The sequence below is a fragment of the Zonotrichia albicollis genome, chromosome 6, assembly GCF_047830755.1.
Source record: "Zonotrichia albicollis isolate bZonAlb1 chromosome 6, bZonAlb1.hap1, whole genome shotgun sequence".
In the NCBI taxonomy this organism is placed as follows: Eukaryota; Metazoa; Chordata; class Aves; order Passeriformes; family Passerellidae; genus Zonotrichia; species Zonotrichia albicollis.
The window spans coordinates 26,405,158-26,415,405 of NC_133824.1; the positions used below are offsets into that span (position 1 = coordinate 26,405,158).

The 10,248-nt window shown below is 40.0% G+C and overlaps 1 protein-coding gene across 7 annotated transcripts in view; it reads left to right on the forward strand.

The window, feature by feature from the left end:
- Positions 1-10,248, forward strand: part of RAD51B (RAD51 paralog B) — a 403,112-nt gene that overhangs the window by 61,849 nt on the left and 331,015 nt on the right. The gene's annotated exons all lie outside the window — the stretch shown is intronic.

Sequence of the window (10,248 nt, forward strand, 5' to 3'; positions counted from 1 at the left end):
TTCAAACACTGCAATTGATTATATTAAACCTAACTGTATTATTTTATTGTGTAAGTTTGGATTTTTGTAACTGTGGTGTTCCTCAAATACTGATCATGTACAAAGAAATTCTGGTCATTAAGAATGATCAGTCACTTTACCCCAGTTCATCTGAGGGATTGACAACATTGGCTCTCGTGGCATAGCAAACTGCCTTCTTTCTAGCAGCTCAATAACTGGCATTTAAGGTTCTGTTGTGTAAGGAATGATATAAGTAATTGCCTTCTTTTTTAAGCAAAACATAATTTAGATTTGATTCCTAAATTTGCTAAATGTGAAGAGAAACTCAAGGAGGATGAAATTTCTGTGGTATCAGACAAAGAGGCCTGGTTCATCACGCTGTGATATCAGTCATAAACGTCATATAGGTTGTATTCCTGAAATCTAAAAAATACACACAAACTTAATTACTGTCATGTGCTTCTGTCAGGAACTATAGATGGAGTTATAGTGTTAAAATATTTTTTATCAATGCTAGAATTTTTCAATAATCCATGTACCAACACAATTTGTGACTTCATGTTTCTACTACTCCAGATTTTTTCTCAGCTTCAATAAATCTCCTTCCCAATTCAGAGTTTTAACTGATGAGGTAAAGCAAAGAAATACTGATAGGGGTGAAAGTTTGGGTTATGTTTAATTAGCTCAGTTGATGCAGTCAAGAAAAGGGGGAGCTCACTAAAAAGGAAACCTGCCTGTCAGCTGGTCTAGTAAAGAAGAGTATTTCTGCCTGTAAACATTGCTTTGTCTAGTTTAGACTCTGTGGAGTTACTGCTGAGCAGAGGCATTAAGCTTTCCTACTTTTGCTCTGACATTTAATCTGTAGATTTCGTTTATGTTTAAATTGCAGGCTTTTAATACACTGTAAGACACTAAATGCTGGTGGTCATTTATATCCCTTCGAATATGAGTGATCCAGTAAAGTGCACACTACTGATATGCTTAATCATTTGGTAATAATAAATTCCTTTTTGGATCCACTCTCCCAGTGTAGGCATGTGGAAGTTTTATCAGAAGCATAAAGACAGCAGAGTTTCTGTTAAATACAAATGCTTTAAAGTTATGTTGGAGAGCAAGCAGCTTACAGTTTTTGATGATGCTGAAATGGAAGCAGAAAGCTGACCCTTCTCCATCTTCCTGCAACAAATTTTAAAGCAATTGGAAGTGAGAAGTGACATTGAAATTTCTCTTGAGTTTTTGCTGTCATCACCATAGAGCTTCATCTATTGTATATAGCAGATGAGAACATCTGTCCTTCTCCTAAAGGTTTTCTTTTTCCTTTCCTTCAGTATGTAGCTCTCCTGTTTTGAAGGTGAATGTCTTTTATTGTTAATCCTTCCTCTTAGCACCTCTAATTTAGGTGTCTAAAGACACCTTTAAATCTACCACCTTTTTATACAATTCTCAAAATTAAATTTAATTTCAATGAAGAGTGATATTTTCATGGAAATGGTGAAGAAAGTGGCAAGTTAAACCCCTTTGTGTGATTTTCTTGCTAGTCTTCTGTTTTCCACTCCCTTCTTTACATTCTTCACTTTTATCTGTCTGTTCAAGGCTGAAGAGATGTTCCCCATATGCTTTAAAACAGCTGTTGGTTTACAGTGCCTGTTTAGTCATGGTTGAATTTCTTGGATATTTTAGTTTTCTGAAATAAGCACAACCGCATTGTCCTGGCCAGTTAGGATAAAAATGTGTGTGGCTGAAAAATTCAGCCTGTACTCGTCAGATTAAGACTCACTACTATTTTATGTATGTGATTGAAGGTGAAATAACACTCATAATTTTCTGACAATGCTGTGGACTTTTTTGTATGCATAAATATATAATCATACACAAATGTGCACTTTATCTTATGAGGTATTTAACTTTTTTTCCTGAATAACTTTTCACTAGGGTGACAGGATGCAATATCCTTTCTTTTTGACTTATTCACTTTTATTCTGCTATAGTTCCTACATCCTTTTGAAAGGAACAGCTGTGTTGCTAAGCTGTCTTTTTTTTTAAACTTAGTTATCCTTGTATCAGCTTCTGCTTTCTTGAATCAATCTCTCCCTGCCCATTTTTTATTTTTGCAAGTATTTCTCCAGACTTTTGAGTCCTTCTAGAACGTAAAACCTGACCTATTTAGGTTCCTTCCATCTGTGGTGCTGATGCACAAGTGTTTAGGAGGAACAGTACAGGGGATTTTTTGGTGCTATTGGATGTTGTGCTGTGGTTTATTTGTTCCTCTCACTTCAGTTAGAGCACTAATTAGACAACAGATGTGTTTTTCAGCTGTGTGGGTTAAGACTAAAATGTGCTTGTTCTTCTCAGGTGTGTTTTCTCCATTGATAAAATCTATGTATGGCAGATGATTTGTAAGAAATAATTGCAACAAAGTTCTGTAATTATACTGAAACTAAACTATAGGTACTGGCTTTTGAGTTACCAAAACTTAGAATTAATTCCCTGTTCTAGAAGTCATTGCAATCAATTTTATCTTCAAATTTTTGGACATTGAAATACTAGCATTTACATTAAACACTAATCATAGAAGCATTTTCAAGAGCTGCAAGCTGATTTTTTATTTGTATGGATTTTTTGTTTGCTCATTCTATGTAAATTGCATAAATGCTCTGGCAATGTTGGTAGAATATAATGTAGAAAGGAACCAACAACCTTTTAAAATATGAATCATAGGTATTTTTTGTTTTCTGTATTTTCAGAATACCAAATATTTAGGTATTGCATTCTGATACTCATTTTGTATTACACCAGCCCATTGCCTTTAGTTTTGTCTTCTATCAATTGCTTTTCAGAAGGTGTTTATGGCCTTTAGATGGGAAAGCATTTATTCTAGTAGCTGAAAAGTTGTTTGGATTATATTCTTAGCTGTGTTGTCTGGTATCTCCCCTGGCTCAAGTTTGATATGCACAGGAAGAAGAACCTTTAATGAACTGGCCTGTGGATGCAGAATTCTTTGTGGCAAATCTTGTTTGCACAATGACTGAAATAAACACTGATATTCCTACTAGGATGTACTGTCCTATAATGATTTTGGGTGGTTTATTTCAGACTGAGGTATTGAGTGTGTATTTTGCACAGGGTCTAATGAAATTTGCTTTTGACTGTGACTGCCATTTGTCTATTGCTTATGGAAAACTGGTACTATTTCTACAAGAAAATAAATTCTTAATTTAGATTCTTGCAATAAGTGTCTAATAAGTGCTTGCTGGAGAATAATAAATACAGTTGGGGTTGTAAAGAAGCTTATTTTCTTATGTTGTAAGTTAAATTCCTTCCCTTGTTAAGATTTTAAATAGTTGATTTAGCTGAAGAACTTCAGTATTCACTTCAAAATTGAACACAACAATGCTTTAATTACCACTTGAGTTAGGCAGAGTGTTTTGTTAGCTGAAACATGCTCTGGTATTTGTTATTCAGCAGTGATTTTTTCATTATACGTATCTTTGATGGTCCCATTAACAGAATTGGGGATTGGCTATACTGGCAGAATCTTTTCTGCCATTTGGTGAAGCCTTTCACACAGAGCAACATCCACACGGTGGTGCCTTTTTATCACCAAAAGGGAGAGGAATTTCTCTCTACAAAGTTGTGTTGGCTTTCTGCCTGTTGCTTGGCAGAAATGATATGTTCAGATATTGAGGTGAGTGTATCCTTTTCTCCCTGAATGTAGAGTGAACTCTATCATTCTCTGTTCTTTCCAGCCTTTGTGGTTGCAAACTGACTGTGATGCTCACAAGTTCAGAGAAGAGAAAGGTAGTGGCTTGGAAATCAAAATTGAGCCATGTTGGCTGGATCATGAAAAGATTCTCCTTGAAATACTGAAGTTGTAAAGATCAGGGAGGATATATGCTGCCAGAGAAAATAGAATTACAACAGTTTTTTCATCAGGCTTGGGTCACCCTGTTGGAACTATGCAGGAGCCTGAAAATGGAAGAATGTGCAGTGTTTTAGGCAAGGGGTCTGCAGTCTGGAGAGTGGGCAAAGGGGAACTGACATAGCCTTGGCTGTTCTCTTGTACACAGTTTATCTTTGTAAGGTGAATCCAGTTGAAGATGAGGCAGCTGGAATATGTTCTCAGGTATTGCCCTCTCTTGCAGAATAAGACTTGAGAACAGAACTGTTATAAAGAAAGAGGTTTTCACATGACCTATATGTAATTCCCAGCTGTGAACCCTCTGGCAATGAGTGTGAAATCCAAAACACAGCTGATAGGGAAAAGGGCTGTTGTCAGCTCAGACTGAACACTTGAGTATTCATAGCATGGTGCTTTGACAAACAGCCATTGGAGTACATTAGAATAATTTGGTTTTGAGATCTGTGCGGGGCCCTCCTTCTAGCTGTGTGTGCTTCCAGTTACAGTGGTAATCAGGGCTGAAGGAGAACCAGGTGTGCACCATATTGTACTTCTTTTCTTGCAGAAGAGCAAGCCTTCAACCCCCTTCCCCCAACCACTCCCTTTGTACCTCTCTGCCAAATTTCCTCCTTTAAAATGGTCTTATGTTTGCCTTTATGTACCTTGTGACCCCTTCAGAATATTTGTGGTATTTTAAACCCTGAATTGTGTGCATGACAGAGTGTTTAGTTTGGAAGCAAAGTTTAATCACACATGCTGATTGTCGTGTTTATTTTGGAACCAATAAGTAGGAGGCAACCTTTCATATTTTATTAGTCTGGATGAATTTTCCCTGTTACTTGATAACCATGTATATGTTTGAACTTTTAAGAAGTTGATATTTAAAGGAATGCTGGAACACAGATGGCATTTGAATGTAGTCTCTCATCCATTCTGGGGTTGGATTCCATTGAGCACCTAAACTTGGGTGTTTGTGGTTCCCTGTGGTGACAGTGATCAAGTGGCTATTTTGTTTTTAAAGGATTGAGTATCATTTCTCTCTATGTGCCAGTGAAGCTGGAGAGGGAGCTCTTCTGGAAAGAGCAACATTAGAGGAAAGTCTTTTTATATTTGTTTCTTTCATCTACTACAAATGAAGGGAGCTGTGTTTGCAGAAGGAGGTTATAGCTCTGAAGCCCTGACCTTATTTTGTTTGCTTCCCACATGTCTGCAATTACAGCAGAATAAGCAAGTATAAGATCAGGATTTGCTACTCCTCCCAACCTGCCATCTCCCCCTAACATCCCAGCAGAGCTGCTCCCATGCTCTGCAGTTGATAATACACGTGGGGGTAATTCTAGCCCCAAATCTTAACTTTCTTTGCATGCTGAGGGACTTGGGGAGAAAAAGGATTGAGTTTCCATGAGCCCTCTTTTAATAGAATGTGATGAAAAAGGATGTAGCTGAAAGCTGAGAGAAATCCACCAGCAAACTTTATTGCAACGTTGCAAGGAAGCCTACCTTGAGTATTGCTTTTGCTGAAGCAAAGCAATTTTGATGCACAATTCTGTACATCATGAAATAGAGGACATTGTATGAGACAGTTAAAGCTGTGTGCTGTGTGAATAACTCCAAGCTGTATTTTTTCCTGTAATATTTTACTTGTGTTTTCATTCTATATGAAGCTTTTTTTCAGGAGAAATGTTGGAATTTCCCCCTAATAAAGCAGTACACATAAAAGAAAATATTTAATAATCCAGGGATTTTTGAGATACCGTGTGTTTTCTGTTGAAAGCCCTTGTGTAGCAGGGCTTTCAACAGTGTAAAATGCAGTATTGCTTTCATGACAGTTATATGGGGACTCTGGACAAATGCTGTTTTTCTGGTGTTTGCTGTTAGTTTTTTTCTTCTCCCCATATCTGAGTTCCTTGATCTTGTGAAAGAAAACAGGAAGTTTTAAGAGCATAATCAAGATGAGAGGAAAACCAGGCTAATTCTTTGTGGGTTTTTTTCTTTGTTCTGTTTTTAATGTGATTAAAAATATGAAGATCTGCTTTAGACCATTCTATTAACTTGACTTTCATACCACAAAAGTGACTGTCTAGTCTTCTGAGCATATTGTGTATGTTAATCTGCATGGAAGATAATGCTTGAAGATATATATCAAATTTGGCATAAAATCGATGAGTTATTTCTGTATGATGTTTTTGGCGCTGTGTTCCGTTTAACTTGAGTGCAGACACAGTAGATGGCACTTGAGTTACTAATTTTATGGTGTAGGAAAGAAAGCCAAACTCAGTTACAGAGTTTGCTGTTTGTAGCAATAGGCACATTTCATGAAAGAACAGTTTCAAAGTTAAATACTCCTAGGAAAAAAAGGAAACCATGCACAAATTCTTTTTCAGTACAAGCAGACGATCTCCAAGTCCTTGAATTTGTTGAACTTTAAAAAAAAATACTGGACAGTAATCATAATCAATCTGAATCATAAATATATAGTGCCAGATTCCCTTTAAATATGTTGCCAGTGTTTGGGTTCATAAAATGTTGTTTACAGCTTGTTCTTTAATAGAAGTTCTTTCTTTATTATTTCTAGTCTCGCTTACTCCCACAGAACATTTGTGATGTGACCTCTGATAGCAGGTGAAAGATAAAAATCTGCTAACGAAGTGGAAGTCTAACAATATTGTCATGTTATCAGAACAGTTTGGATACCATGTTCCTTACTGGGGCTAAGTTTGATAACCAAAGCTAGGAATATGCTGGTAGTTCTGCTAATCAAAATGTAAACATTTGATTTAGGGTATTCCAAAGTAGTTACCTTATGCTATGTTTGGTGATGTACTTTTAGACAGTACTGTTTGGTCATTTGTTGATTTTTCAACATTTTCAGTAGTAGCATTAGGTAATGGACTGACAGTCTTCAGAATTGGAGTGGCAATATGAACTTCTCCAATAATATCCTGTCACTATGATTCAGCACTAAAGTTTATTGCTGTGTTAAGAAGGTTCGGTCAGATTTAGTCCATGATTCATTCTTTGGCCTTTCTGCTGATGGTCTTATAATACTTATTTTAATGAAAATGCTGTCAGACTTGACCTAGAAATTAGCTTCATTTCTATTGTATTCCTATTGTCATGGTTTGAGCCTGGCACAAAGCCAGTGCCCCCCATGAAAATGCCTCACCCTGGTGTCTGCTGTGAGATGTGACCAGGAATAAGCAAAACAGGCTCCAACTTAAACATAAAGGACACTTTATTACTTAAACTACAGGAAAATAGGGAAAGACCATAAGGAAAAAGAAGAAAAGAATTGAAAACCTTACAAAACCACTTTCCTCCTCCCCACTCCCTGACTTTCTCAATCCAATACATTCTCTCAAAAACACCAACTGCCCAGCCCGGCACGACACTTTAGTATACTCAAACTGCAGTTCATGAAGAGAAAAGGAGTCCTTCTTGTTCCATAGGCTTCTCCTGGAAACACACTGAAACCTCGGATGCTTCCTTGTCACTTCGGCACCGCCCGGAAAAGAAAAAAAAGTCCTTTGCCGCTTGTGACATGTTCCTTCCATGCCCAGTGCTCTCACCACTGAGACATGGCCAGAGCTGCTTTTAGGGTTGTCTTTCAAGGATGCCTTGTCTCACTCCAAAAAGGCACAGTCTCTGCTTTTGGGACATCTGTCCCCCCCATATTTTTCCAACCCCCTGGGGCCGGGGGGTCCTCACGAATGAACCCTCCTGGTTTTGAGGCACTGCCTCCCCCTAAATGCAGTCTGTGTCACAGGAACAACTGAGTCCATGGCTACAAGAAAAAGTCCAGCCAAAAGGCCACTCCAAATCATCTCTCCCCATCCAATCATCTCCACATTCTTCGGGCCAAGGTCCTTGTCTTATCTCATCTCCTATCTCCCTTCTTATTCAGCTTCGAGGAGGATTAGCATTTTTGCAAGGCCCCAATCATGCAAGGAAGGGTTAAAAGTTTTCAGTCTCTGTCGGTCCGGAGCGACTCCCACGCACGCTGCCCACACGCTGCCGCTCCGGCCGGGCACTCTCCCTCCTTCTCCTCCTGGCTGGCTGCTCTCCTGGGGGGGGGGGGGGGGGGGCTGGCTGCCCGAGGGCTGACCCTCTGGGATCTTCCACCCTTCCATCCTCGAAGTCCCCTCAACAGAGTCCCCATCTCTGTCCAGGCCCCGGGCCTACCGCATGGCCGGCCCCTCCCCCGCCCAGCAGCAACAGGCTGGGCGGGGGAGAGAGATCTGAACTCCTCGCCGCGATGTCCAAAAGAGGAGGGATCCAAGGGCAGTGCCCTGCTTTTAACCCCTGTGTATTCTCGGAGGTGTGTCCAAACCCCACTGGCTACACCGGGTGCCAGTCCAAACCCAAAACCTTCATTGGTTTGACCACAGCTTCCCAGAATTCCCACTCCTTCCTGGTCAAACCACCACACCTATGTTGTTTTATCACTCTGCCAATTCCAGGTTTTAGGGTTAATAAAAGTGTTTGAAGGCCAAAAATGGATGTTTATTTACTAGAGGACAGAGTTCTAACTTTATCTTTTATTTTATTTAACTGATGTTTTTAAAATACAAGGAGGTCACAGTGGTGCTTCCAAGGCTTCCAGAAACTGCACCATGCCATGCCTCCATGAGCCCAGTGCCAAATCCCTGCCCTGTGGTGGGGCATGGGCCATGTGGTGTGCAGACTAGCCCCTCCCTGGTGATGCTCTCCTGGGACCCAGGTCCCTGTGATCAAGGCTGCAGCCCATGGATAGTGTGGGGCTTGTAGCAGCCCCTGGTACTCTGACCCTGTGGCTTCTTGGAGTTGGATTGCTTGGGAACACAGGCCAAGTGGGTAAAGCCTCTCTGGTTTTACCATGGCTGAAATGTAAATATGGGGACCTCTGGCAGATTGATTTTATTACACTCTCTCAAACCTATCATAGCATGTGCTGATAATGGTGGAAGCAACCACAGAATGGCTAGGAACATATCTTGTGTCCCATGCCACCACATGGGGCACTATCCTGGGCCTTGAAAAGCAAGTGTTAGGGCAACATGGTACTCCAGAAAGAATGGAATCAGATAATGAGCCCCAAAACCACTTCACAGACACTTGGGCACAGAGCACAGCTGGGAGGGGATAGAACTCACGCTCTATGGTGCACTCTGAAAGATGCAATGATGTCATGGATTGCTAAAGACTACACTGAGAGCAGTGGGTGGTGTGACTTTGAAGCACTGGGATACACATTTAGCCTAAGCCTAGTTAGTCAACACCAGATGAGCTGCCAATCAGGCTGGCCCTGCCCAATCAAAATTTTTATGTACTGTAGAAGTAGATAAAGCTCCTGTAATGCATGTTAAAAACCTGCTGGGGAAAACAGTCTGGGTTATTCCCACTTCCGTGGGATTGCTTTTGGGCAAGGACCTGAGTGCACTTGGTATAGACAATTATGTGTGCTCTACCAATGTAGATGTGATTTGTCACTGCATTTGTAAAAAAGTAGGTGTTAAGTAGATGTTACCTGGCACTGAGTTTGAACAGTGTAACTTTGCAAGGAGCTTACATCTTGGTTTATTCTGCCTTGAGTATTTGCCAGTGGGTTTCATCTCCCTGTACTGCTCTTTTGAACAGGTTTTGTGGCTGTGTGCTGGACAGAAACATACAAACAAATAGGAAAGTGTAGGGAATTTTATTTGAGGGTGTAAATTATTATAGCTGTCTACTAGCTAGTCTTCATTCCCCGATTAGGACAAGTCCTCTGATGATGTGGCTGCATCTGTCCCTTATTCAGGATGCTCCATTAAGGCTAGAAAGTAAAATCCTTTTAACAGTTAGTCATGTTTTTTTCCTTCCAAGAAGCCAGCTTTTTCCTCTTTGATTGAGTCTGCCCAGCAGGAGGTGCCTTTTTGCTTTGCCAGTTGGAGAAAACCCACATCCACTTACAAAGACTGTACTGGAACTTAGAGGCATTTCATTTTAATTCCAGGCAACCATTCCTTTGCTGCTGCCTTTGGAACAGCTCAGCTGTGGAAGAAGTGAGCTAATGTGAAGCACTTAGTGAAGCCCTGAGATTTACGGTTGAAGTAATTAAGGAGAGGAATTGCACACCCTGTACTTGATTTTTGTTTTAATTAGTCTTCCTTTGATCTGGTAACTCAATTTAAATTTTAAGATTTGAATCAACAACCTGCCACAGTATATTGCTTAATTCCTCTCCTTCTCAGCCTGTAGACCAATGTAGAATATGGTTTATGCTTTCTGGTTTTTATTTTGTAGGGAAAGAGTTTGACTGTCACTCCTACTTCCTATTTTCTACTGGGAGTCTTTCCATCTCTCCCATCCTCTCTTTTCCTCCATTCTTCCCT